The sequence below is a fragment of the Patagioenas fasciata genome, chromosome 2 (genome assembly GCF_037038585.1).
Source record: "Patagioenas fasciata isolate bPatFas1 chromosome 2, bPatFas1.hap1, whole genome shotgun sequence".
Classification (NCBI taxonomy): Eukaryota; Metazoa; Chordata; class Aves; order Columbiformes; family Columbidae; genus Patagioenas; species Patagioenas fasciata.
The window spans coordinates 94,390,685-94,417,545 of record NC_092521.1 but is presented as its reverse complement, the minus strand read 5'-3'; the positions used below and the strand labels follow the sequence as shown (position 1 = coordinate 94,417,545).

Here is a 26,861-nt window from a genome sequence, read left to right as displayed (position 1 = left end):
ATCTAACATATGCTCTGTATGTGAAAAATATATATGATAAATGCCAAACAAGCAAATGCAGGGTCAGAGCTTAGTCATGAATAAGGTAGGCAATTGTAGCACAGTGTTTTTACTTACTCCTGTGACACAGGAAGGCTGGATTACAGGAACAGCCTGATTCTCTGAGAGCCCTGCTGATTTTCATTAGGTGGAATATCCAGCTGTGGGGATGGATGGAGCCGCTGGAGAATTCCTGGTAAGCCTTGGATGCTGCTTCTAGATTTTAAAAGTCTTCTTGAGTTTTTATTCTAACATAAACTTGACAGGACCCTATGGACAGGGAGGAATAGAGGTAGATAACACTCCAGTTCCATATTTAAAAATATAAAAGTGTATAATCTTATGCTTTGGGTCACTGTGTTAGAGGTGGAAAGAGTGTCAGGGATGCAACGCAACATCCTCATGGTTTTAAACTAAAGGAGGGGAGATTCAGGCTAGACATTAGGAAGATGTTTTTTACAGTGAGGGTGGTAAAACACCAGCACAGTTTGCCCAGAGAGGTGGTAGATGCCCCATCCCTGGAGACATTCAAGGCCAGGCTGGATGGGGCTCTGAGCAACGTGATGTAGTTGCAGATGTCCCTGCTCATTGCAGGGGGGTTGGACTAGATGGCCTTTGAAGGTCCCTTCCAACCCAAACTATTCTATGATTCTATGATCATGTCTGCTCAGGTTGACCTCACCACCACCAAGCTGTAACACCATACAGCCATAATACGATTTAAGGCCACAGTGGCAGCATCACTGCGTCTCACTTGCGGTGATTGTCTGGAGAACAAGTGCAGGATGGTTTCCAGACAGGGACGAGACTCTTAACCTGATACTATTAGAAAAATAGGCAAGCTCTCAAGGACATAATCTTTCTTCAAGCATTCAAGGAGTTAAGCTTGCAGGTCAATTTGTGCTCCTTCCCTTCCATAGCACTCTTTCCCTTACATAATAGTTTGGCTTCCCTTATGTAATAGTAACTTTCTAAAATATCCTTTTATTGCTGATTTTTTTAATGCTTTGCATCTCTAAAAAGACAAATTTCTATGTGATCTATGACGAGAAACATCAGACAGCTTGTGGAGGTTGTGTGTGCAAAAGGGAAGAAAAAGTTTCCTCCAAAAGCTGGAAGGAAGAGGATGAAATTACTATATATACTATCACAGGCTTAAAGTTATAATTTGACATTTGAAATGTGTTCAGTGAGAAACTTGTATAGAATCAACTTTGAAGATCTAACAGGATACCACAGGGTCTTTAGGTGGTTAGACTCTATTAGAGAATTTCATAGAAGTGTTTAGCAGGGATAGGGCTCTAATAAAAAGAGTCTATAAAAAGAAGTTTCTGTGAAAAGCTTTAGGATTTAACAGCAGAAGTGGGCAGAAAGAGGGAGAAGTATGGAAACAGGGAGAGAGCAGATGTGACTTAAGTAACGTCTGCTGAAAATTGCATGTTTTACAATCTTGTGTAGGTGGACTCTAAACATTTTAATGATGCAAACGTCATACTTCAGTTTTGAGTGCCCCGAAGTATGAAATGTTCAGATGAAAGGCTGGAGTTGCTACCCATCTGTAGCAGAATTGTACTGCTATTTAAAGATCTGCTTTTCTCAAATATCCAAAATGCTTTCTTTGCTTCTCATGAAGAGGCATGCCTATAACTGAATGTAACTGAATCATCTGTATATACAGCAGTTTTTCTCAAATTAACAGGAAAATGAAATCGTACCTTTTCCCTATGAAAGAACCTAAGTGGGTAGAGAGCCTCCAGCAGGGGTCTTTTGAAACGTCTTGCTGCAACTCCCCTATGAAAACTGATTTTCAGTTATTGAACTTGGAGATTTTGTGCTGATCCCAGTGTTGGGTTTGAAATTTTGCCAGGCTCTGTCAAATTTCTCCTCCTTCACTTGCAGACTCTTCTTGCTTTCTCATATCTTTGACAGAGAGGATCATGGCTGGATTGGCTGAGGAGAGCCATATTCGGAGAAGGCAGCTTTTAACCTACCCACGCAGTTTAACCTGAACACATCATAGAAAACATGCTATTTAAGTGCATTATGTACGTTTACTTTGTCAGCTGTTTTTCATGGATGTCACTTAAGCAGTCAATGGATAAAGACTCTCTGGTTCATTTAGGTTTGCTGTAGTTTGAAATCTCCGTCAAACCTAAACAGTGTCTGTGAGTAAGGAAATGTGACTATCAGCCAAGCTCATTGTTGAATACTGTAGAAAAAACATCCAACTGACATTGCAGTAATTATGGTACAGAGACTATAATTGTCTGGACTACCTGGAATTGTGTATTAGCCACATTTTGTTGAGAAACAGGTCATGAACTCATTCAGAAGGCAGATTTGCATTATGCTCGTTACTCTATTATCCCAGGATTTTTTTCAGGGTGTCTGAAAATCAGTTATATATTTACATTAAATTGACACTAACATTTTTAGACACTGGAAAGTCCTGATTAAAAACAAACAAGAAACACGAGCAAATCTCTGCCTCTTTATGCCACTTTCTACGTGTGATACAGACTGTCACTAGGAGGCACATGTGCTACGGGCTCTGTGGCCCTTCTCATTTTTGTGTCACTTTTTTGCACAACCCACATGCCTGAGGGCTGCGCCAATGACTTTGCCAGTCTCCAAGTGACCTGAAAACATGACGTTCAGATGATACAGAAGATGTCTAAAGTCAACCTTATCCAGCAGCATCTCTGCCAATTTGAGGTGAAGCAGCTTCTATTCCCTATGCACATGTTCCTGTCACACAGGCCAGGATTCCTCTGGGGAGCATCACTGTGCCGTGCATGGTCTCCACAGCACCACTCTTCAGACAAGACTGCAGCAAACTGCTTCTCTAACCTATTGCCATCAGCGTTTCCCTGTTTGTATTTGGCAGAGCAGCAAAGCCCTTGGGCGTGTTTTAGGCTTTCCCTTTGCATGATGCAACATGAGGGCCAAATTCCTCTGAGTCCTGCCAGAGCCTGGCCACAATAACCTCAACTAAAGAAAAATCAGTCAATATTTTTCTAGCTAAATGCACACTGTGCATGCCATTAATTTAAATGAATGTAAATATAAGTGCCTTAATTTCTCCAGGAAAAACCTGCAGAGATTAGCCCAGCCCTTCAGGAAAATGAAGCAGACATCCAGTTCTTAGCAACTAGGTTTTTCATAGAGACTTAAAATTGTGATGTACTGATCCTAAAGGTGACATCTTTCTAAGAGGTAAGTGGAAAAACATTATACCAGCACGTGGTAGACCATTCACGACTAACCAACAGGTCCAGTTATAAATACCAAGTATCACAGACCTCCTTCCTGCTGGTCTCTATATCATTGTAGAGGCATGAAGGATCAAATCCTGGCTGTATGGGCGTGTATTTAAAAACATGTTCGGACTCCAATGTACTTAAAAATCTCAGTGGACAAGAAGAGAGGACTAGTTGGGAAGGGGCGAAGCTGCTGGAAGAGGAACCACGGCTACAATGTCTAAATTTGCACACATAGTGAGAGGAGGCAGAGAAAGAGTATCTGGGGGGCAATAGGTGAGTGTACAGCACAAAGTGACACTACAAATACAAGTTGACACTACAAATAAAAGTAAAGCAAACATGAGAGAAGAACAACTTGCTTATAGGTAATGTGAGCTTAGGAAATGCTCCTAATTGTGTTTCCTAAATGATACACTGCGAATTGCAAGCTCTGCTTCACTAGCAGCAGTCCTTCGGGTTGAAGAGGTGCAGGTTTCTCTTTCTTAATATTTCAAAGTTGATAAAAATGTTAAACCAGAGTGCAGGCTCCAGAAGATGGTCACAGCAGCAGCTAACTGCTGAAACATGCGCTTTGTTCTTCACACCAGACATTCGTCACTAGAGGGCACCAGCACCTCAGTTTAGTGCCAAACTCCGGAACCAGCAAAAGTTAAGGGTTCGTGGGAAAAAAATGCCCCTGTACACAGCTAGGTATTAGTATATAAGAAAATAAAAATTGCAGATAATAACAGTAAACAAAGCTGCTTTGGTGAGTAGAAGAAAGTTCAGGTCAAAGATTAAGTTTCCAAGTTTGTGCTCAACAAGAAAACTAGAAACCTTCTTGACTTCAACTGTGAACACTCACCACTGACAAAATAAATTGAAGTTCAAAAAATAGATAAATTCAAATAAGTTTTTTTAAAAGGTAAAATTATCTAGTTATAGTTAAGTATACACAGTCTGATGCATCAGAAAAAGTGAAGTCAGTACTGAGTGATTAGTTAACTAAATAGTGCTGTTCTTCAAGGCCCTTTAGAGGTTAATGGAAGCAGCTCAGATCTCCAGCCTGGACCTAGAAGGATACTGCAGATGACTGTTTTTCAAACTTACGAAATTTGCTTCCCTTAAAAAAACTGCTTTCACACTTCTCATCAGAGCCAGGCAAGTGCACCCCACACTCCCATGGCCATGGCTGTGGTGTTGCACACCGTGGTGTGACAGGCAGCTGCTGCTTGGCTCATGCAGGTACCCTGGTACCTGCTGGTTTGATATTTAACACCTGTGGGATACAGGTTGTGGCTGCCATCAGGATGTCACCTCCCCAGGACACAGCAGTGAGCTCTGTCATACCCTAAGCCAGCCTGACGCAGTCAGTTCAGGACTCACTACTGGTCCAGCCTCCTGGCATTATTCTTGATTTTGAACCCTAAAAAGCGAACAATACCCTAAAACGCCACTCAAAACACAGTGCCTAAGAACAGACTCTTCTGAAGTCAGAAAAATAACAAGGCCATCTAATCATCCAAAACTATGTGGCCTCAGCTTGGCTCCCTCAAGGACATAAACATCTCTTTCTAAGCAGACTTGGCAGCAACACTCTTTGTCCTGGATTTCAGCTGTCTAAAATAATCCATAGAAAAGCTGATCCTTGTGCAACCTGACTGAAGGGGTGGTGCCTCTGAGGGACTGAAAAACCTGGTGGTTAAAGCACTGGCCAGCACATGGGGAAACCAACATAATGCGCAACTTGAGCTTGTGTCTGGAGCAGCGAGTCTGAGTATCCTTTATGGTGCAGTGTCCTCTTTTGGGAGAGACTGTCTATGCCCACATGTCTTCACAGTAAAAGAATTGGAAAATAAGAGGAAAAATATGGAAAGTGTAGAAAAAAATACAACTGAGGGGATGCCTGAAAACAGCCTTTCAACATGTAAAATGAAACAGGGCAGTGCTTGTTCTGCTAGTCTTGGCAAGACTGAGGCATGATATCTACTCAGAGAAGACCTCTGTCATGAAACCAAATGGATATGAAAAAAAACTAGACTTCCCCAACAGAAAGGCGAGCAAAAAAAAAGACAACCCAACTAGATGCTTGTGAGATTAGTTGGCATTTTATCAGTACTCATGGTTGGCCATATGTGTCTAGATGAGCATCCTGATGCCTAAGTCTCTGCATCTTTAATAAGCGTAGGGGACTTGTCTCCAAAGCATTAATATCAAGGTGGGGAAGGGGTAGTAACAGTCTCCTGGGTGTGCCCTCAGATCCAGCTTCTCACAACAGTTGTAACAACGTCCTCAAATCTGTCCCCCACCAAGTGCTGCTGAAGCCTCAGTTTGGGCACTGGGTCTGGAACTGGAAGCTGTGCTTCAGGGAGGAGAGAGGGGAGGTGGGCTGGGCCCCGAGCTGAGCAAGGGCAATGACAAAGGGCTGGCACATATGATCTGGGAGAAGCAACCAAGGTGCTGTGTGGTTAGCCTTGAATAACAAACACCGAGGTGTACTGAAAACAGACCCAGAAACTCTCTGTGTAATATATATATGAGAGCACTTCAGAGTGATGCAGTAGGAGATCTCTTGAGACACCTTTCCAGGGTAACTTCTTATAATTCTCAGGTTTATAAATCTGTATAGAATCACAGGGCCAGTGAGGAAGAAAAAAAGAAAAATCTAACAGTTATATCTGGTTTTTACAGTCAAGGAAACCAGAAGCGAGGACCTAATCCCTTGACTCTGAGGTACTGCAGTTTTTTCTTCAGATGGAAAATTCTTATTAAAAAACCCTAAAATGAAACAGAGGCATGTTGTGATTTAGCCTGAGTACCAGTAAATACATTTGAGTTGCCACAGTCCTTTCTGGATTCTCTGTGTATAGGAAGCAATTTCCTTTTCTCTCCTCCAATGTCATCCCCTTGTTTCATCCAACTACAGCCCTTGATCCCATTTCCACAGTGCAAACCCAGGCTCTAACAGCAGGGTACTTCAACAAGTGACCTAAGCAAACATGCCAAGGCAAGACCAAAGACCTAGGGTAAGAGTAATCATCAGCCTGATGTTTAGCTTGCCTTTTCACCCTTAAAAGGTGTTGGCAAAACCGGCCTGAGCATCAGCACACAGGATCCTGGTCATCAGGATCTTCTCTGTTTCTAATAGTTCTGTCACAGTGACAGCTGAGTCATGCTGGGATGTTAAAAAGAAAGAATTTAGTAGGTAAACTTTGGGAAGGGAGGAAGATATCTCAAAGTGAAGAAACCAACACTCCCTACTCGAGTGCAAGAAGAAATCCCAGACCACAAAGGGGACAACTGCTCTGCTTTGGCCACAGTGGTCAGGAGATAACTTGAGTAGCAATGCCTAGAAGAAAGGAAAACAGCAGCAAAGCCAAGGAAAATGGGCACGCTGCGGGTACACAATGCAAAAGCACCAAGTCACTCCCTTTCTCTGTATGCCTATTTGTTTCTATTGTGCAGGTCTGTTTTTTCTTTGCTTGGTATTTCTCCATGCTGACCTTCCAAGGACAGACACGTTAGGGAATTTCAGATGGTGCTGTAATGTCTTGGCCATTGAAAGCTCTTCCTTATTTTGTCTGAAATGTTCTGTGGGTGCTTTCTTTAGCAACTTTATTGGCTCTATTACAGATTGTTATTTAATTTATATCCAGCATAATAGGTGACTTGTGGGACCATCAGGTAATTTTAGGGGAAGAACATTTTTTTCTTATAGTCACTGATTTGGTAACAGTAACTACTTTGTCAGTGAGCTGTGTATATTCCTAGTGATCCCCACTTTCTTCTTTTCTTACTCCTAGCGTTCATACTGTCATGGTGAGTACTGTATAACTAGGTATGGAGGACATGGGCTGAGAAAAGAGGTGAGGCAAGATTTTTCTCACGCCTAAACACATGGTCAGCTACTGAAAAAAAGGAAAACTCAACAGCCAATAACCTTCCAGAGAAATTGCGTAGTTCTCCAAAGGGTCCCTGTGGTGCTTGTGAGAAACTTGGAGCTGGGTTCACATGCAGCCCCTCAAGGGAAAACAGCCACCAGGGTGCCAGAGGAAGAAAAGCTCCTGGTCCTGCTCTCCTCCCTTGCTGTGAAAGGCTTTGCAGTGTTAGAAGGGGGATGGTTAGTAGGTCAAGAGAGGTCCTCCTTCCCCTCTACTCTGCCCTGGTGAGACCCCATCTGGAATATTGTGTCCAGTTCTGGGCCCCTCAGTTCAAGAAGGACAGGGAACTGCTGGAGAGGGTCCAGCACAGGGCAACAAAGATGATTAAGGGAGTGGAGCATCTCCCTTATGTGGAAAGGCTGAGGGAACTGGGTCTCTTTAGCTTGGAGGAGACTGAGAGGTGACCTTATTAATGTTTACAAATATATAAAGGGTGAGTGTCATGAGGATGGACCCAGGCTCTTCTCGGTGACAACCAACAGTAGGACAAGGGGTAATGGTTTCAAACTGGAACATAAGAGGTTCCACTTAAATTTGAGAAGAAACTTCTTCTCAGTGAGGGTAACAGAGCACTGGAACAGGCTGCCCAGGGGGGTTGTGGAGTCTCCTACTCAGGAGACATTCAAAACCCACCTGCATGCCTTCCTGTGTAACCTCATCTAGGTGTTTCTGCTCTGACAGGGGGATTGGACTAGATGATCTTTTGAGGTCCCTTCCAATCCCTCACATTCTGTGATTCTGTGATTCCTGCGGCTTCCTTCCCTTAACTCCAAGTGGCCATGACTAGCCTGGCCACTTGACACTGGACACTAAGTCTTTACTTGAGCATGAAGCAATGACCTCCAGTGATTATCTCTCAGCCTCCTGTGCAAATCAAAATGGCAGTTTTGAGTGCAGGTGAAGGAGATCAAGGATCACCTTCAGGACAGTCTAATCCAAGGGGAGCAATACGTGCTAGCCGTGACTTCCACCTCTTCAGATTCTTCCTTTCCAGTTTAATGAGCACACTGCTCCAGCATGGGCCTCTGGTTTAGCCACATAAGGAGGAAATTTTGTGGTTTGTGTCAAGTGGGAGCCCATTAGCCCTCCTGATGGTTATCCTATTCTCTGCCATGTTTTGCCAACTCTTTGTCAAGGGATCTTTGCCCTCTAAGGAGCTCTGAGCCCTGCTGTGCTGGAGCTGCTTGCAGCTGCTGGTTCTCTGAGCCTCTGCTTTATACAGTTCATACGTTTTCTAATGCAGCCTCATCACCTCCTATTTTCAGAGCCGTTTGAGACTGCTCTTGCACGTGCACTGCATTTTGGTCTGAAAAACAGCCATTTAAGACCAGGCCATCCTCCTTGAAGAGCAGCCAGAGTCCATAGTGTTCTTGCTTGCCAGCATTCCCAAAATCTGCTGCTTATTCTTCCACCCAGACCTCATTTTTCTTTTCTCTTCCGTTTTAAAACTTTTTGAAACTTAAAAATAGCTTCCTGCAAGTTCAGAGAAAAACCCCAAAACAACAACAAAAAATTCAATAACAAATCAGATAAGATGAAAACAGAAAGGGAAAGGGGGGAGGGCATACCACAAATTATATCACTGTCAACATGGAAATGCTTAAAGAATGCATATTGAGAAACAACAGGAATTAAGAGGCCACAGCTGTGTGATGAGAAGTGATAAGAAACTGCCATCCTTTAATAAGGCATCCTGGGAGACATGCTTCAAACACCCCTTTTCCCCAGGCCTCCCTAATCTCCAAACAAACAGTACCTGCAAAAAAGAGTCATCGTAATAAAAAAGGCCTCATTTACTCTTGCTGTTCTGGATTAAACCAGAGTTGAGCTGAATCAATCAGCAAATAAAATACATAGGGGCAAAGCTTCTGAGACCGTCAAGGTTGAAAAAGAGGAAGAAAAGAAAAGGGAGGGGGAAGTGGTGGTAAATAACAGCATTAACTCTGCAATTGTTACAAGTCCGTCAACAAACATACTTTAGGGATTTTCTCGTTAAGCCAGGGTGATATATAGTGGTGGTAGAGGATTTCAACTTTTCACGTTTATTTAAAGCTGTCCACACTCTTTGGCTAAAATGCATAAAAAAACCCCTCTCCACAGACTTCTTTCAGGTTGCAGGAGTCTTAGGTGAATGTCTCTTTTAGCAGCCATTTGTTTGCTTGATTTTTTTTTTTTCTTGAGGCTTTTTTGTTGTTGTTGTGTTTGGCTGCTGTGCAAACTTTTCACATAAAAGACAGAGAAAAGCACTTTCACTCCTGCTGCGTTTTAAACATACTGTTCTTTTGGTTATTTATTTACTTTAAGTGTTGGGCTTGGACCCGAGCACTTTGCAGGGCAGTCTAAATGCAAATATATATCTCAGCTTTACAGCCTGTTCTTTCAATTATACCTTGGTCTGATCTCTTCTGAATTGTCTGTAATGCTGCCAACTTTAACTGTGAGTTGGGAAATAGTTCATGGCCTAATTAAAACCCCAGCTTCTGGGCTCTTGGGACCGTGAGCTGTTTAGTTTCCCTTTAGAGAAAGGATGCCTGCACAGCTTTAGGGAAAATCTTGAAAGCGCCACCTGAATGTGTCCAAGAGGCTGCAATGCCAGAACATAAGTAAAAAGAATCTCAAATTCTTTATAATATTTAAAATTAAAGCAACACCACTGAAGATTTGTGAAATGCCAGAGCTGGTAAGAAGTTTACATAACACTCTAGAAATTCAATGTGTTGGTTGAAATCAAACAATTAACAATAAGAAACTATAATAAAAAATAAAAGCAGTAGGAAATAAATATTTGGCAAAGGATCAAAATTGTAAGCATACTAACACTCCTTGAATTTAGTATTTCAAAATTAAAATGGTGTCAATTATTCTGAATACTGTAAGAAAAGCAAAACAAAGTTTTGAAAATACTATAATCTAGAGTGAAGCTCTTGGATTAGATAAGCAACTCGTAAGCACAGGCTGATTTTCACTTGTAACCGGTCCTGCCTGTAACAGCAAACAAGTGCATTACCCTGGAAAACTGAGCCATGTAGTTGGGTGTCTCAGTACAGACTCTGGAACCAATGTTAGCCACTCGTTATAAACAAACAAGCAAATCTTTTGGTGGAAATTAACTTCCTGCCCAGTCACATAAGCTGTGCTGAGGTTATGAAGGCAAATATTTTTCATTTGATAAAGGGTTATGATCTGCTGACCTTGGAATTAGTCTTGATGGCAGAGTTCTTAAAAGCTGTTGTTACATGTAGGGAGCCAAAGTGGTCAAAAGTTTCCTGTGTAATTTATGTCAGGTTGTCCTTTCTATTTATTTATTCTTATGTTCTCCAGAGAGCTGTGCTCTGGTGGTTGGAAGGAACTACAGATCATCTTGCAGGATCTACTTGTCACCTATGGCTTCAGATGTCCCCAAGCTGAGCACCTGGGATGGTCATGGGGAAGGGCGGTGAAAAGGATGCCCCACAATTTTCTCACCTTGTGGACACGACAAGCAGAGAAAGAGAGCAAGGGATCAGAGCTGTGTATAAATAGACCACCAGGCAGGCAATCACAATGCTACTTGTTTGGTCCCAACCTGTGTCTGTTACTATGTCCCTGAATCTGGGACTTCATATTCATTATAAAAATACTGGCTGCATCTAGTGTAGTCACAGAGTCTGTAAAAACCTGTACAGGACAAAGTAATTTTTAAAAACCCTGGCTGCAGAATGCCAGGACAGAGGTTTATCCTGCACTTTACAAAATGCTTTTCATTTTATCTTAAGAGTATAATTTACTGGCTTCATTCCCTTTCTGCTTCTTATAGGAGCTCCTCTGACAACCTGCTCTGTACTCCTTCTCGTTCTGTACAGGCTCCATCCTACGCCCCGTTGCTCTTTTTCTCCCTTCCTTGGCAGCTTTATCACCTCTGTTTCATGACTGATAAAAATATTTATCCCTACAAAGAGGTTTAACTTAGCCCTAAGTTAGGAAGTCCCAGTTTTTCCAGGTACTCCTCAAACAAGTGTATTATAGTCCTTGGTTCTTCTTCATTCTTTTCTCATTTACACATTCCTAGTCTTTAAACATTTTCTGCTATATTTCCCCCTTAAGCTGCAAATTCCTAGCTTATTGGATTGCATATCTGTGCTTTTAAATCATCTGTCCTAGTCTGGCATTGCTGTCTTTTCCCTGATAGATTCCAGTTAATTTAGCAGTTACCCGTATATGAGTAGCTTAAATTATTCCTTTGGCTAACCACTGCTTTAGGTCTTTCCAGTAGCTCTTCCACATTCAAAGTCCAAGCTGGACAACCAACTTCTCATTTGGTAAATAAAAGCATGGGGAAACTCTGCCCTTAGGGTGGGAGCGTGGCACATATTAGCACGTGTCCCCTATGTGCCTGTGTGTCCTACCAAACAGGCAAAGGCGATCATATTAAGAAAATAAAGAGAGAAGGGCCAAGAACTGAGTCCAAATAGACACAGCTGCTCTGCTGCTTTTGGGATGTCATTCTCCTTATTACTCACGTGTACAGCACACAAGGAAACATTTCTCAACCTCAGAAGTTTCATGTATTCACTCTAGGAATGCGGTCATTATCTTCCTGGGTACATGGTCCCCATTTTCTGGGAAGAAAACCAATAGGAAATGGAGCAAGTGATCATATCTGATAAACTGTGAATAACCACCCAAGAGCTGCTGTAATGAACAATGCCGGGGGCATATAAACTCTTCACCGCCTGGCGAAAGATGACCAGGGAATTAGTAGAAACAGAGTTCTACCAGCAAAGAACTGAGCGTTGTCCTTTCTCCAGCAAAGCTCGCTTGTGACTAATCTTAGACATATGAGTGGATCCAGTGAAGTCAACATCACATTTAAGATTTGCTTTGTCCATCTCTTCACTTTTCTGTTTTACATACCCTGGAGGGTATGGTGCATTGTGTCCAAACAGTGTCTAACACTTTAACAATAATTAGCTGCTAGACAATGAAAATAAGCTCAGATCCTTACATTTGCTCACACTAGATACACACGTGCCAAGATTTTTTTGAAGTGACTAATATTTTGAAGACCCTCCAGTTTCTAATTATTTTTTTTTTTAACATGAACCATATCTTACCTGTCCCCTCCGTAAACTTTGTGGTGTTTGTCCCTAGCTCCCTTAGAAGCTCCTGCCTCCTAGGACCTGGCACTTATCATAGTCCACTGACATTCAGGTTTGTTGACCCTTCTTCTCAATATATACAGACTGCTGGTGAGGCTCCTAAAAATTTTCAGTGCCACGAAGTACTAGAATCTGGATAAAGACAAAGGGGAATGAATCAGAACAATTTTTTCTGGATGCCTAGAAGAACTTGGAGTGGGTGGATGGGAGGAGATGTGCAAAGGGTATATCAGCTTTCTCTGCTGAGGAAATACTACCTGCACCGAAGGATTCTACCAATCTGGTGTCTGAGCTGACGGTGCCTGGGACAGGTGCCTTCCCCTGCCTGTATCTTCCTTGGCAGCTGGAGCTATTAGTTGTGCTGCAATGACAACAGGGAGGTCCAGCTGAAGCTCAGCAAACACACTCTTGTACAACTACTCCATACAAACTGAGTTACTGCTCTGGACTTGCTTACAGTTTAAATTCAGGTCAACATTCACCATGTGGATAAGGAAGACGAATGAGAGTGCTCAAAGGAGCAATGGGAAGGGCTATGAAAGATGTCTATCAAAAGCAAGTATTTCATCCCTCAGCATCTGCTGCAAATGTTAATTATGTGTTCCCTTAACTCTTCTTCTTGAGTCTATTTGTTAGAAAACAGTGCTGTACTCCAGGCTGGCTAGTTGGCTCTCCACAGTTTGGTCCTGGTCAGGGAGGAGATTTTGTCTGCCCAAGCAAAGTATTTCCCTTGTTCCGAGGCCAGGAGATCTACCCCTCTGATGTAGAAACAGCAAAACAAATGGGATGAAGAGCAGACTGCTTAGTTTAGAACAAGTTTCAGGCAATTTAGCTGCCCTAAGGCCCCTGCTGTGTCTCAGGAAGGGGGTAAATTCTTTTCCCTGCACATGAACATGGGGAGGGAAGGAGGGAACCAGAGCAAGAACACGCTGAGACTTTTCTCACGGCTGCTGCTGTTTTGTGTCCCCTCACTCGGTGCTGCTGCTGGAGTCTGTACGTCCACAGGCCAGGCTTCTGCCAGTAAAACATTGGCACTGAGTGACCCCTTGGGGGATTTCAACCATGTTCCCATCTTCCTCTCCCAATGCCTGCTGATGCTCTCTCCCTTCCTCCCTCCCATATGTTTCATCTTAGTTGCAACCAGAGGGTCCTCTCTGTATCAATCAAGTTAAACCTGTACTTAAGGATCAGCATGCTGCTGGTCATCACAGGTCCCAGCACATCCCTCAGGTTGCTGTTTTGTATTTACTCACCTGCCATCTGGTGTGATTGCTAACTGAAGACTCACAGATCAAGGAGGACACTTCTCAGCTTCCAGATTCCACCATGGCCTCTGCAAGTCTCTAACAATCTGTGATATTTCTGACATGCCCACATTGTCACTAGTGGCCACACCAACAGGTCCTGAGCCTGTTACACTCCTTACAGCAGGAACAAAACTGGTCACATAGACAAGTCACCCTCACTGCCAAGGTGTTGGTAAGCAGTAATTAATTTTAAACACAGCTTTTCTGGATGATTGGCAAGTTTCACAAGCAACCTACTTTGAAAAAGCAAGAGATCTGCTGGAAAACTCTTCCCTTTTTTTGGGAGCAGGTCTGAGACATGCAGATTTGATTGCTGGAGCTTTGTGCGCTATGCTTTTTAACCTTGATGTTGTTAAACCCAAGGCAGGCACTAGAAACAGCGCCTGAGCACTTCTAATCCGACCGTGCTTCGCAGTAGCATATTGTTTGCAGCCCAGTTGCACGGACCTGCATCAGCACCAGCCAGTGCTTCTGCGATTTAAAGGATCAGGGAATTAGCAGAGGAGGGACCTTGAATTTACCGGCTGCTTCCCAGAACTTTCCTAGTTACCTGTCCGGGGCTATGGTTCCCCTGGATTGCTGCTCTGCCCCTTTCCCTGGGTTGAGCACATCCATTTTGGGGCTCACACCTCTCTCCACTCTGAGAGGCAGCTTGGCTGCTGTGGGAAGCTCCTGGAGCAACACCCTGGGAGCCTGACAGGACCTCCCAATTTCCAACCCCCCAGCTCTTTTGTTGCCTTTACATGGCAGTGGGCAGCAATGCTTGCTGCGTGACTTTCTGCATGCCGGGGAATACTTCAGATGACATGATGGACATTCCCCCTTTGAACCCAGCCCAAGCCCATGCCAGAAAGGCCCGTGATAGATTCCTCGTGCCATCCTGCAAAACAGGCTGAAATATAGCACCTTTTAACCAAAGCCCAGGGCAAACAATACAGCCTGTACTCCGGTTCATAAACAGTCCTCGTTATTACAAAGGGCATTTCAAACACCGTGTGCTATGGCTTGACCTTAAAAGCTATAGACAATCTAGCAGAGCACAGACGGTTTCATAAAGTACAATCACTTCCTGCAATTCTTGGGCCAGTGCAGCCGGAGCCGTGCAAATCCTGTTTTCCTTGCATTGTTTCCTGCATGTGAATATCATCAGTCTATCGGTGCTTGTAACCATGGCACTCGTTAAACAGGAGCGGGGAGACTTCTGATAAAGCCAGCCAGGACTCTAAGGATTTGCATGGGGCCAGGAACTTTGGCTGGGCAAGGCAGAGGTGCCAACCATCGCTTCAATAGATCAAGCAAGCAACAAATCCAAGAAAGAAGCGCTTTAAGAATAGCTACTGGTTACGTTGCTGTCACACCCAAGTTCAGACCAGTAATGATAGTGGGAGCACAGTGAGCTCCCTACTCCTCAGTGGGAGTGCTCTTTGTCTTTTGGGAAAAACTTTGCCCCTGCCTGAGAGTTCAAGTGTTCGCCAGAGCTGGGAGGTGATGGGCCCACTGCAGCATCTGCGCAACACAAGAGCTGTTCTGCAGGAGGTGCAGAGGTTGAGGAGGATCACACCTTTCTCCTGGCTGCTCTCTGCCTTGGTTGCCTCTCCATTTCCTTGCAGATAGGAAAATAAAAAACATTGGACAGAGATACTGACTCAGACTGACAGCATGACTGAAGGTAGATCCTCTGCAGTGTGACCAGTTCATACTCTGGATGAGATTATTATTGACTCTCTGATTATTTAATGATGTTAATAATGAGATCTGAGGGTTCCAGCTTTCCAGACAACACAAAGATGGTACCTGCCCAGCGTATTTAAGACAGCCAAACCTTTTGAGCATTATTTTTTCTTACAGAGAAGTCCATTTAAGTAAGTACATGTAATTACATATTTAAAGAACAAAAAAAATAATGGTCTAACCATCGGGCATCTGGCCACCATCAGATGCCTGAGTGCTTTGCAGTCTTTGCTGGATTAGGGAACTAAAGCATCAACAAAACCCTGTCTAATACTGAAAGGTACCTGGGTCACAAAGACATCAGAGGTATTACCACTCCATAAAAGGTTTAATTCACAGGCTCCTGCATCCCACAATGAAACCAATAGCGCCAAGCCTGACCTCAGCATACAAGGCAGCACCCACAGAACATGAACTAGGCTGAGGTTACTGCCAGTCTCAAGGTGAGTAAAGACTTGCTGATGGGGAAATTTACATGAGTAATTAATCAGATAGGGCAGGACACAGTTCATCATGTTCTTAGAATACTATGGCAAAAATTTTTGTTTCCAGGAAAAAAAGGCGTTTGCATGGGGTAGGATTGCATTCTTTAGTCTTGGCGCCACTGAGTAGCCAGGAATTGAATGTAAGCCTTCAAATGTAAGGGGATGATGTTGGCCACAAAATGCTCGTGTTCATGAAAAAGAGTAAAAGCTACAAAACAAACACCAGCTTCTGGAAAGCGTCATAGAAATGATAAGTCAGGTCCTGCAGGAAGAATTTTGGAGGAAAGCAGTGCAGAAATTTAAGCTACACACGCCTATATTTGGACAGCTACAAAGCAGTCTGAGTCACAGGGGAGAAAAGGGAGTATAGTTGAATAGCAATAGGACAGCACCAGGAGCTTGTGGAAGATTTCCATGTCAATGACATTACTGTAGAAGTGGAAGTGCAGGCTTATGTCAATGAATGAACATGCAAGAATAGCACAAGCATGTAAATGCAAAATGAACAGCAACTAGCAAGGGGTGTAAAAGGCTTCCCTGATGTCCAGAAGCAAGTGGACAACTCAGGAGAATTTGTCATTTATCGGAGAAACAGGAGAAACAATGGCTGAAACCAAGAACGCAGTTCAAGTCTGTAAAAAATGGTAACTGTGAAATTGATTTAGCAGGTGATAAAGGCCAAGATAGAAAAAGAATTGTACAAACAATTTTTAGATAAGATAAATTATTTCAAGTTCATGAGGCCTGATGAAACTCACACTACTGTAGTTACGGAACTAATCAGAGCAGACTGAGCTATTTGTGATTATCTTCAAGAATTCGAGGTTTAAAAAGGATGTCCCAGAGGGCTGGAAAATGGCTGAGAGAGGACCTATCTTTATAGAGAGGAAAAAGGAGGAGCCAGGGAATTCAAAACTAATCTGCCTAACTTTGATAAATGGAAAGATAATAGAACAAATAATCAAATAACCAAGTTATAGTCCCAAGAGAACAATGTGTTGACAATTATCAACCAGAGCAGATTTTTTTTTTGTATGTTTTAAGAACAAGGCATGTCAGACAAATTATTTTACTGGGTAAGTAGCTTAGTAATTAAGAAAAAGGCAGGATGCCATTTTCCTACACAATATTCTTAGAAGTAAAATAGGAAAATATGATCAATTGAATGTACCACAGAGTGACAGAGTGAAAAACTGCACTTGGACATCAGCTATCAGTCATTCACTGTCAAGGTAGGATGATATTTAAGGAAGTCCTTCGTGCCTTTATTCTAGTCTCTGCTCTATTAATCTCATTCATTAGAGCCAGAGACTGACAGTGACACAACACTTGCAGCACTAGCTATAAATCTAGTGAATATCCAGTTTGGGAGGGGTTTCAAATCAGTACGAAATACAGTAAAGATGAGGGATTTTTGAATACACAAATAAAATAGATTGGATAAGCAGAGAAGTGACAAGGCCAAGTACTGATGTTGGGTTTACAAAGGACCAGAAACTCCACATGCATATAAAAAAAAAAAGAGGATGAATGTTTTTTTCCAAGATACATCAACAGGAGGGCTGGATGTGAAACATGAGGCTATCAGCTTACCCTGTGTGACATTGGTGGGGAATCAGCTTGAATCCCCTCTTGAGATGAGATCAATGCACTAGTGAGTTCAGAAGAGAGCAATGGGGATGATAGCATGATGTGAAAATCATGTTATTCAAGCAAAAGTTGGAGAAACTGTCTTTATTCACTACAGAAAGAGGAGCAAGCAGAGAACAAGAGAGGAGAGGTACTATCAGCCTTGCAGCGTGGAAGAAGGGTGTTACACAATGAACAAAGCTTAGTTACTCTCTGTGCTAAGAAGAATTTTGTTTATTAAGAACAGAGCTAGCTGCCTGGAAAATCAAAACAAAACAACCCCCAAAACTTTCTCATTTGAAGAATAGTTCAGCAGTTAGAACAAGCTACCAGAGGAAGTTGTACAAACCCTGTCACTGGAGGACTATTAGCGAAACAGCGGTCAGGGCTGTTCTAGGTCATCTCTTGAGGTCCTTTCCACCCCTGCTTTTGTATGATCTTGCAGAGTAATTAAGCCTCTGTTTAACATTATGCGCATAAGTGACTTGGAAAACAGGCTGTATTCCGAGTTGAGCACATGCTTAATTGCTTTGCTGGTCTGAGGCCCAAGGCATTTCTGGGAGGTGTTAATTTATTCCAAAAATTCTTGCTAGCAACTATTCCCCTATGCACATTGACACCTGCAAAAAAATAAAAGCAGTATTCTTCTGTTTCCAAGCTGCTGCATTCGTTTGAAAACATCCTGCCTTCCTCTGACAGTTCTAAGGAAATACAAGATTCCCTGCTTGAAAGCTTCTTTACTGAATAAAATTATTTCCTCATGCACTGCAGATAGAAGAGAAACATAAGGTCACTGAGACAATGTGGTGAATCATGTCAATAAAGTTATAATTCATTAAAAAAATGTATAATACATATAGACATCATGCACACTAATATATTCCCCTAAGTCTTGAATGGCTGGAAAATCTCTTGTCTTACAACAGCAGGACCATTACATATAGTTCATGAGTACATCTCTGGGTTTAACCTCACTGTGCCTTGTCTCCATAGCAGCCAGGGTGTGGCAGCCTCCATCACCACAAACAGTAAAACAGTTCACAAAGGAGGACTAAAATGTCTTTGAGGAGCTGAGATGTACTGAGATTTAATTGACTTTCTCAGAGCTAGGTAACCTCTTCCACCACACGTGGGACCAAACCCCATCAGCACTCAGCTGGTGACTTCTCGGGAAGGCTGGGGATGCTGAGTACAGCTTGAGTATCAACAAATCCTCATCTCTCTGTTGCCCTTTTTTTGTGTGTAATGCAGTATTGTCCAGGAGTATTGGTCATGATTCAGGTCTTCTCACTCTCTGCTAGGTGTGCAAACATACAACAAAGAAAGGAGCCCTGCTTGAAGCTTTCCAAACCAAGTGCAAGATGAAATACCACAGATCGATGAAAGGAAGGCGGGGAGAAACAAAAGGAAACTGCGAGTCAGGTTGTGCTATCATCTGAGAAATGCTGCTGCTTACAGAGGTGAATTTTAGCCCTTAAGAGACTGTTTATGTAATGTGATGAGAAATGGCCATCTTCATCTTAAGGTGTAAGGAATTGGGGAGGGAATTGCTGAGAGAAGTTCCCATGCACAGAAAGTCAAGCAATGGGGTGCTCATGTTGCCAGCAACAAGCGGTGGTTCAACACCTTGCTGAAAAGCTGGCAGCGAAGGAGCTTGAACCTGGAGCTATAACAAGAGCACGAGATTGAGTTGGGTCTGCATGGGCTAGGATGGCCCAAAAGAACCCAATGAACAGGGTGGAGATGAGGACCTGCACTAAGTAGGTGTTTGTCACAGTCACACTCATTGCTGCCAAGCTTCTTCCAGACCTAGACCTATCAGAGGCTTCTGCCCTTCACTTTTTTTGGTTGGGAGTGAGAGTGGATGCCACCAGCTGCTTGCTGGGCTAGGCTCTCTTCTGGGTTCCCCCTCTTTCGCTACGAAATTGGTGAGAGGGGTGGGAAATATTAATGGTAAAGAGAGTTCCTTTCCAGCTGCAAGCTGGCTCCTGTGCAGGATTTGATGCTCACAGCTGGGAAACTCTTGCTTTCCTTGATACAAACAAAAATTAAGAGTTTTCCTGAGACCATTTTAACAGCAATTGTAAAATACTGGTTTTGAATTCACTTTCTATAAATCCTCAAACTGAATTTAAAAGATACTTGGGTTTTCCTGGCTTCCTGCAGATATGCTGAAATACAAGATTTTTTTTTTTTTTTACCAGTTACCCTTTAACTATGAACCTTCAGATATGTTGCTTCATTAATGGAATTTCTCTTTGTGAAGCTACAGTACTTTAATTCTGATAAAGTGGAAATCCCATCATTAATCTTTCAAATTGCAGAGCATATGAATTACTGTTTTCTTAAAATACACATTTCTGTCGAGCCATTCATTTTTTATTTCAAAGACGCTCATGTTTTCCAGCTTTTCTACTGACACGTAAGTTGGTATTTTCCCAGCAGTTCCTCTCTGAACACAGATTCTCATGCACTGTTCAATCAGGCAGTTTCAGTTAGTGAGGTCTAATCCTTCAATTGTTGCACTGATGAAAATTTCAATAAGATGCAATTTAGTTTCTGGCACCTATTAGTTATCTCCTTATCAGAAATGTTTACTATGTATTCTATATACACTGCCAGAGCACCCAATACATGAGCTTATTGGACCTTGTCTTGTAGACCACTTCTTAACTTTGTCTTCCAGAAAGCCCCACCAAAACCTTGGGAAAACCTTAAAATTACCACCCTGACAAACCTTACTTGTGGGTCTCACACTTCAGTTTGCCCTGACCCATGCAGACCGGAGTGCAGATGTAAGTGGACAAAAGCTGGACGTGGTTCAGCACTGAGAGTTGGATGGGGGATATGGGACAATAACGTGAGTCCACTTCTTCGTGCCTAAAGATTGAGGCGGCGGGAGATGGTAACGTTGAGATACTCAGTCTGGTCCCATAAACCAAATTAATCACAAAGGGCATTGAAGACAGCTGCTGTCAACACCCAGGGCTTTCTCCCAAAGGCAGAGCCCTTTGGCCCTCACCCATGGAAGCCTGTCCTCCTACTTCCAGCTGCTGCTTCCCTCCTAGCTGGCCAGTCCAGCTGAACATGATCTGTTTCTCTTGCATACTTCCCTTCTCCTCAGTAAATGATCTTTCTGCAACCCCTTTCCTCTTTTGGCATGAGAACATCAGTTTTCCAGAAAGGTAAGGACATTTCCCTGTAACTCATTACTAATCCACTGCAGGATTAGCAGAAATTTAATATTTGAAGGCACAACACTTCTCGAAGGGAAGCTGCACACCAAAATATTCTTAGTGTATTTCTGAAATTCTTATTGGTGTGTTTTGTTTTTATTTTTTCCCCCCATTGGAAAAAAGATATGCAATTCCAAGAGCAGCAGATCAACTGTTATCCTTTCCACAGTGGAGAACATGCAAAAAAAATGCTGTAATTGGAGATGGCAGGGAAGATTAAAAAAAGGGAGGTGGTGTTGCCTTGGAAAAGGCAGTAGATCAAAACTGAAGCTTTCCTTAGAGACCTATTGTTTTTGCTCATTTTTTGATGAGGAATACAGAAAACATTTATTTTACTCTTGGGCGTAGAAAAGGACCTCCAGCCTGACTTGTTGTAGGAGTGCTCTTCCAGATTACAGCCCACTTTTCAAGCGAATAGCTGCATGTTTGAGCTGTTGGCTGTTGTGCAGTGTGTATTATTTTTCCTTTCTTCCTCTGTATTATTATTATTATTAATATATATATAATTTTTTTCTTTTTTTTTTGGCAAAAACAACTGGGGAGTGTCTTGGTTTCATTGCACTTTGACACAAACATCAACACCTTGAAATATTTTTCAAAACAGAAATCTTGCTGCCTGTCCAGCCCTATAATGAACAGCCCGACGAGTCAGCAGACACCCATTCCACCAGCAAGTCTGATGAACTAAAATACACATGCCTGCAAAGGAAAGTTGGAACATACCATCTTAAAACCCAGTTTTGCACAGAAGCAGCACTTGAAGTGGGGAAGCTGTGCATCCCTGGTGAATCCCTGGTCCTAGAGGCCTTGTCTTGGTTGGCTTCCCGTGAATTCAATCCAGTAACTGTTTAAGTAAATAGCAACCCTGCACCACAGAGCGTACGGGAGAGCTGACTGGGTAAACGTGACAAGTGAGTAGCAGCAAGGACAGGGAAATGCCAGGTGCAGAGTTAATGGCTGCTCTCCAGCGAGAGCCACAATGAACTGCACCCCCTCTGTGTTTGCAGATGCCATCCTTCTGCCTTGCCTTCAGGACACTTTTAGGGGAGGGGCACGGTTGCCTCTGCATTCACAACTCTCCATCAAAAGCTGCATCTATTCAACTTTTTCACTTCTGGATGCCTGAATGGGAGCCCTCTCCCCTGCCCCTTGCTGTGATGATGGGCTTTCATTCCTGGTGTTGGGATGCAGACCCCATCCAGTGAGGCTGATGGACACTCAGGGACACACACGCTCTCCTCTCAAGGATTCCTTTTATTGTTTTGTTATTCTTGCCCTATAAATGAAAAGTCCTTCAGACAGAGCCTGCCGGAAAAGCCAAGACACATTCAAATGCTCTCTTCACATTGTTCCCAGAAGATTAATGACACGTAGGCCAATGGGCCCATAGCCCTGTTCCCGTAACCTGCATGCCAAGGGGGAACAAATGAAAGCATGTAACTGGAATTTCCACTCAGCTTGTCTCAACAGCACATGAAAAGTTAGGACAAATCAAATTACAGCTGCAAAATACAACAAAGAATTCCCCTCTCCTTTCAAAGCAAATAAACAAACAAGCAAGCAAACAAATAAGAGAGTGGCTGGGTATAATTGGCAATGTCAGGTTGCACTGCCTGTATAACAACATCTGGGCTGTGTGTGCATTTGGCTGGAGGCTGCCTTTCCATGCCTACAATAAGCTCCAGCCACCAGTGAGGATCCAATGGACTCTGAAGGTTTTAAAGAAGACAAAAGAAAAAAAAGAAAACAAACCCCACTGTTGGTTCCCTGTGGATGGCTCCCATAGAGCCCACAGCTCCTATAGCCCAGTCAGCCCATGGAGACAGCTGCCAACAGTGGGTATCCACATGTTTGTCCCAAATCCCAGTCCAGCGGCCAAAGCCAGCTGACAGATTTATTGCTGCAGGGAGGCCTGTCACTCAGAGCCACGGGTGTCCCCCCAGGCAAGGTGGCTTCTTCATTCCAGGCTGCCAGCACGGGAGAAAGGCAGTCACTCACTTTGAAGGGTGTCAGCGGGTTGCATGCCTCAAAAAGCAAGCGTTAAATAAATATGCAGGGCCGGGAGCAATGTTTTGTTGTCTGTCTGTCTCTCTCAAAACTCTCACTGTGGTTGTTGAGTGGTTGGTTTGGGGAGTTTGGAAAAAAAAAACAGGATTGAGGGAGCCTGGGGTAGTGGCAGAGACACCTGGTAGCACCAGCAGATTGAGAGGAGGCACTGAATCCCAGAGAGCCTGGGAAAGTAAGGAACCACAAAGCCAAACTGCCCTGACAGTACAGCCATGCTGATCCCAAAGCAGGTACCCCCCCCTCAGAGCTGAGAGACCCCACTCAACCTCTGCTCTCTTCACTGTCACAGCTGAGCTGAAACCAGAAATGAAAACGCTAATTCCTAGCGGGAGCTGGCAGAAATGTATCACTTTTCTTCTAAAAGGGCAAAGATTTTGAATGCTATTTCCTCATGCTTTCTGATGATCCATCTTGTCTTTTTCACTACGGAGATGGCTTTGGGCAGGCAACACACAATCCAGCCTCCAGCTGGAGAAAAACAGTAACAAAAAACCCCACTACAATTGAGCTCTGCCTCTGCCAAGGAGGCTGGGGTGGTACCTGGTATGAAAAGCAGTTGCTGGCACCTATGGTGTGCCCCAGAAATCCCTCCTACGTACTATTACCAAACTTTCTAACTTGACCCGTTGTGCTGAGTGCGATGTTTTTTATTCATTTCTACATTAATTAACACTTACTAGATATGATGAAACACACCAGCCTTGGGCATAGCTAATAATTCTCCCCCTCCAAAACCAACCAACCAGACAGAGGTTCAGCGTGTAGGAAGATGTGATGATCCCACGGTGCCATGAAGTATCACTTCTTACCCTGTATGTACAGTAGTACAACAGCTATAAGTAAACCAAGTAACAAGTAATCATCTTTGTCTGTATTCCAGACTTTGTTAAAAATAATTTTATCTTTCTTTAAATATTTTTTTCAGACTTGCCATCTACAACAAACCTCTGCATTTTTACTTTTTGTTTGTTTGTTTATTTTATACAGGGTACACTAACCAACCTGTGACACAGCTTGCTTTGGGTCACATAAAGAACTGGTAAGAAGATCTACACTGGAAAATGGCTTTACTTACACTGCATTTGCTGAGGTCTGAAATACAGAGCTAAAGGAAATCACAGTTTGCTTATTTCCACTCTTTACTTCTGGGGAAACTGAAGTAAAAGAGAAAAGTGATGTCTATTTGTTTGTAGTGGCTGAAAGACATTTGTCAAAAGTTAAATATTTTAAAACATGAGTGCCCACAGGCAAACGTTATCTACCAGATAACAACAACTAAATGACTGCCCTAATTTTTCCAAGGCTGCAGCATTAACAATGGTTGCTGCAGTCAAGCAGCATCCAATGCCTGAAAACATCAAACCTGCTATTTGCATCTAATATCAAACAGTGACATGAGGACTAACAGCCAGGCAACCCACTCTTAAAATATTGATTAGCATCATTGCCTGACCTATGCATCCGACTCTTTTCCAGTTACCTATGTTTCCCCGCCTTGTTATTGGCTGTGATAAGATCCCACTGATCAAACCAGGTGGTGTTTCTCTTGCCATAGCTGCAGTTGGCAGCCCTGGCTGTCAGAGCAGACTGTCTCTGCCCAGCAGCTGTGACGGGTGGAGCATAGCATGGGTTCATGCATTGCTGATGCCAAAAGATGGATTAGCGCAATGGTCCCTCTGCAAAGGCTGCTGACACTGAATTTTATTTTTATTTTTAAATGAGGAAGGCCTTTATTTTAAGAAAACATCCAGTCTAGATTTAGAAATTGCCAGTGAGGCAAAGGTGTTGCACAAGAAGATACAGCCTGAGCTGTTTGTTCCAAAATACAGCACGGGGAATACGCGCGCACCTCTACGTGTGTGGGATGCCGGCATGCACACCACACACAACAAGAAAACAAGCCACAGCACTTAATCGCTTTCGTACGCATGAAGTCTAAGTGAGCCGGCTAGCAAAACAGAGACAGATGGCAGTAAATACATAACTAGCTATTTTAAGACATTATTGTGCTTCAGCAGATTTCTCAATCCCTCTACCACACACCCCCTAAATAGCAGTGTTTCCAGCCCTCTGCTTTCCCACAGCTCAGGGATGTCCCTCCAAGCAACAGGTCAGAGGGGGCTTTCACAGTTCATCGGAGGATGATTCGCCCTTCGGAGGCACCCAAGCCACTGTGTTCTCTGCACTTCAACATCAGCCGCCCTCTGCGGTGAGCATCCAGACAGATGAGCAAATGCCGCATGCACGTGTCAACATCCCCACGTGTCGTTTATCTACAAAAACAGCACCGAGTGACACACCGGCACACTAAACTCCATGCTGGGATTTCCCCCTGCTGCCCTTTTCTTTTCTTTTTTTTTTTTTTTTCCTCCCCAAAGGTCTCTGAGCATGTTCCGGTGGTTATTGTTCTTGTTCTCCAGGCAGCGCAAGGGCTGTGCCCCAGCGGGGCTGGGCTGGAGCCCAGGGCGATCCACACCCACATTCCTCGCCGGTGGGATATGGATGTCTCCTTGTCTGCTTGTGGCCTCTATTTGCACAACTCACTGTGTATTTCCATAGAAGGACAATGAGCATCTACCTATGTGTAAGAAGCCTATTGGACAGCGAACACTGTTACATATTGCACATATGCACCAAAAATGAGGGATTTGCGAAATACGAAATCTCCCTGCGTGCTTTTCCTCTGAGGTTCTGTGGGGAATTTTTGGCTTGCTTTAAACAGTCATTGTATGAATAATATTGTCCCACGTACTTTTGTTGTCATTCATTTCTGCTTCCTATGATTTTCTTATCAAAATTCCAGAGTTCTGGAAAAGGAATTGCACACGAAGCACTTCTTTCATAGATGCATAGCCTCTCATGTTAAGTGAAAAAGCCTCAAAAGTTGCCGTTCTCAGATGAAAATGAGATCCACTACAAGATGCTTACACATGTTCCAATTTCATATGATGCAAGCAATCCTGCTGGCTTGAGGTACCAGTAGACAAGCGTCTGTGTTAAAAGCAGAAGTTTGTCTCCTTACAGGCTTAGCATGTGTTCTTCATGAAAGATCAGCTGAGGGCAAGGTGCCTTTGTAGCTGCCTTGATGGTGTGAGGATAGGAGGCCAGCAAAGTTTAAAGGCGCACTCATTATCTTTCATTAGACCAACAGACACAGCCAGAGACAAGGCAAGCAAGCTTCAGGGCACACCAGACTTGATACTCTCACATGTTCTCACATTTTTATCAGCTCTATCTGATGCTACTCGCTTCTTTGAAGAGAGTAGATGAGGACTTCACAGGCACAGATTAAAGTCTGAGAGCTGAAAGGAAGAGGAATATAGCTGTGGAACCTTGCTGACATCAGCTGGGTACCTTTGAAGGCAACCTCCTCTCCCTTGGTATGTGTACAATTTACATCATGTTCATAAAAAAAGAGGTTTATTTGTGCTTTTTGTTGTTGCTGGTATGAGCACAGCTGCCCAGGGATGAGCCATCTCAACATTAGGCATCTGGCATGACCTGGTGTCTCTGGGCTCCCACTGCAGTCAGTGGAAAGGGATGAGCTCTTTCAAGGATGATTCAACCCATTTTATGACAGATACCAGAGGCAAAAGGGATGAATCACCCTACAGACAGGCTTCGTTCTCTCTGCTGAGAATATAAAGACTCTGGATGACTAGACTTAGTCTTAGGCAGCTAAAATTAGATGAGGTGAATCATTCCCAATGGTGATTTTTTTTTACGCTAGAAGAGCTGATATTACCCGCCTAGCACAATTAGTGAGGTAGAAACATCTGTCAGCGTAAACCTGGTCCATGTCTTTGCACTTCAGGAATTTGAAATGTCATCTGCCAAACATCTGATTCCTCCCACATACTCCCCTCCCTTTCCAGGACCTGTTGTACCCACAATTGCCCTGTGCAGATTCAACACCCCAGAAACCTTTGCTGCCCGTTCCCCATCTCTTTTGTTTCAACAACATGGGCCCAACCCCACGTGAAGAGAACAATCATAATTTTCTAAGGCAACTCAAAACATCAAGAGAATGGACTCTCAAATTCAAC

The 26,861-nt window shown here is 43.3% G+C and overlaps 1 long non-coding RNA gene across 1 annotated transcript; it reads left to right on the top strand.

The window, feature by feature from the left end:
- The first annotated feature begins 95 nt into the window (after window positions 1-95).
- On the top strand, window positions 96-25,524 carry LOC139827406 (uncharacterized). The gene is made up of 3 exons (XR_011737941.1): window positions 96-235; window positions 18,814-18,972; window positions 23,803-25,524. It is a non-coding gene; the product is annotated as an uncharacterized lncRNA (long non-coding RNA).
- Window positions 25,525-26,861: the final 1,337 nt, after the last annotated feature.